The sequence below is a fragment of the Olea europaea genome, chromosome 3, assembly GCF_002742605.1.
Source record: "Olea europaea var. sylvestris chromosome 3, O_europaea_v1, whole genome shotgun sequence".
Classification (NCBI taxonomy): Eukaryota; Viridiplantae; Streptophyta; class Magnoliopsida; order Lamiales; family Oleaceae; genus Olea; species Olea europaea.
The window spans coordinates 20,165,753-20,168,796 of record NC_036239.1 but is presented as its reverse complement, the minus strand read 5'-3'; the positions used below and the strand labels follow the sequence as shown (position 1 = coordinate 20,168,796).

The window sequence follows — 3,044 nt, the reverse complement described above, 5'->3', positions numbered from 1 at the left end:
AACTTTTAGGATTTTTTTTATTATTGTTACTTTTTCCTCTCAACCAATTATTTTTTTTTAAAATAATCTAATAAATTTCTTAATAAAATTTTTGACGTCATTTGAAAAAAATTTAATTGATTGAGAGGAAAATGTAACAATAATAAAAAAAATCCTAAAAATGATTGAGTTTTTTTATATATAATTTTTTTTAAAATATCAAAAAAATAAAGATGAAAAAGTAGTATAACAATTTATAACTCCTATGAAGTAATAAAAATTTTATTAAGAATTTTTATATCCAAAAAAAATAAAATTTGACGTCACACCACAAATAAAATTTCCTAATAAAATGATGTAAATTGTATTGAGAAATTTGTCGCGCAAAAATAATAAACATTAATAAAATAATTGATTTTTTTAAAAAGACGAGTTATACGTCTCTTTTTAGCATACACGTTTGACGTACATTTAATTATTTTCGATATTCATTTAAATTATTCGATATGTTTATAATATAGTTCTCGAAATGAGTTTCGAGAGGATAGAGAAGATTTATGGATATGACTAGTATATAATCATCGAAAATTTTTTAAAGTTAGCTTGTTCTCGAAATATTAGTTTGGAACGGTCTATTTTGACGCGTCGTAACATTTACTATGATTGGCCATTTCGCACAACATTAGCGACGTGAAATACTAGCTGAGTACTTCAAAATGGCCCCCAGGGCACATCTCCAAGTGGTAAAAGGAGAGGGTGGAGAAATCTAACTTTACTTAAGGCTGCCGCATCAAAGGTTCGAATCCTGAAATATGGATTTGGCTCTTGGGTAAGTGCAAGTGTACAAACAGCCTTTCACCGTATACCCTTGGAGGCATAACCTGCGATTTACCTCCCTCACGATACTCCAGGACAGGGGCGGTGGGGGACCCTTAAGGTTAGGATTCAACCTTTTATGTGTACTTCAAAATGATATTAAGAATGTAATATTTCAACTTCATTTGATAGTTCATAATGAGCCGGAAAACTAAGGCCCTGTTCTCTTTGTCGTTTTTAAGTCGTTTTCTGTTTTCGATTTTTGAAAACAATGAAAACGTGTTCTTTTCTCCATTTTCAAAAACGAGTTTTCAAAAACCAAAAAAAAAATTCCGAAGAATTCACAAAAATAGAAAAGAAACGAAAACGCGGAAAACAGGCGACACACTTGCACCTTCGAGTTTTTCTTCAGACTCTTCCATCTCTCTTCTCTCTTCATTGCACACTTGCACCTTCTCTTCCTCCTCTCTTTTGCCGGCACTAGCGTGGGAAGGCAACGAAGGATGTGCGTCGATGCCGGCGTCAACATGGGGTGTCACAACGTCGCCTCCCCACGCCGTGACCCATTCATCGCAAGGCTATCGGTCTGGGCTCTTCTCTATCTCTCTCTTCGGCGATGGCTAGGGTTTGCGGAAGCGAAGGTCGCAGCAGCGCGCTCTTCGACGTCAGCTGCAGTTCGTCCTTTGTCACTCTTCGCAGTTAGGTTTTTTTTCTGTTTTTTGATCCGATGGCAGTTGATGGTAGTGGTGGTTTGGTGTTGATTTGTTTGATGGTGGTGGTAACGGTCGACGACGGTGATGTGGTAGCTGAATTTGTTGAATTAATCTTCACTGTGATGATGTGTTTGATGAATTGAATTGATGTGGTTCTTCTTTCTTCTCTGTTTTCTGCGTATCCCCCCTCTGCTATCGATTTTCTTCCTATGTGGTGGAGGTGGCAGTGGCAATTTTTGATGGTTCATGGTGGTAATGGTAGTGTTGATTTTGGTGGTGGCAATGGTTGACTTTGGTTGATGGGTGGTGGTGTTGGTGTTGGTGTTGGTGTTGATTTTGGCAATAGTTGGCAGTGGTAACTGGTGGTGGCGTTGTGGTTGATGGGTGGTGGTGTTGGTGTTGGTGTTGGTGTTGATTTTGGCAGTGGTTGGCAATGGTGACTAGTGGTGGTATTGATTTTGGTCGGCTTTGTGGTGGTGTTGTGTCGGTTTTTTCAACAAAATACTATAAAAAATTATTTTAAAAATTTCAAAGCAAACGCGCTTTTCATTTTTGTGTTTTGTGAAATAGTTTTGCAAAATAATAAAAAGAACGAATTTTCAACAATTTCAAAATAGACCCTGAAAACACAAAACACAAAATGAATTCAAAACTCAAAACTACAAAATCGAAACACAAAGAGAACAGGGCCTAAGAAAAAAAATTGAGAAAACTGGAGAGTCAGGCGACCCTAGAGGACCCCCCTTGGGTCCACCACTGAGACTGAGCACGAAGCTTTGATGTTGATGCTCCCTGCATTTTGATTCTGATAGATGAAGAAAGCTGACGATTAGAGCCTTTGCCATTTAAATTTCGACGCACAGCCAACCGTCTGGGTACAAAATAGTGTTCATCTTGAAGCACTTTGCACAAGCCAAGTGGAATTTCGTTTGCTATAGAATCTTCAAACTATGAATCTATCAAACTGTCATGTTTTTTAAAATATGTGTTTGTAATATATTTCTCTCTGCGACATTTGTGCTTCTGATATAACAAACAAAAACCAACAGACGTTATATCATAATGAATTGAACAAAAAATTCAGCAAGATAAGCCCAATATTTCTAGAGACCAAGAATTAGCACTTGAAAACTAAGGGCAACTCCAACCACCACACCAAAACACCATTTTCACCATTTTGCACCAAAAATTTGCTCTAATGCCACTCTAACCCAACACCAAATTTTGCACCATTTTACAAGTGAATAGTGTGTGCAATTTTGCACCAAATTGATAAAAGTCCTTTTTGCTTTTTTTTTTTTTTTTTTTTTTTTTCATTTATCACCAAATGATATCAAAAGTATTTGTGTCATTTTACATTATATATAAATTTTAATTCTTAATTAAGTAATTTTTTATTATTATTATTATTATTATTATTATTATTATTATTATTATTATTATTATTTGGAATAAACTTTGATCATGTAATCAATAATAATCAAGCAATGTGGGATGAATACATGAATTCCAATATTTAAATTATGACACTAGGTC

General features: G+C 35.2%; 1 pseudogene; it reads right to left on the bottom strand.

The window, feature by feature from the left end:
- The window catches only part of LOC111379675, a 3,803-nt pseudogene extending 1,119 nt beyond the window's left edge, over positions 1 to 2,684 (bottom strand).
- Positions 2,685 to 3,044: the final 360 nt, after the last annotated feature.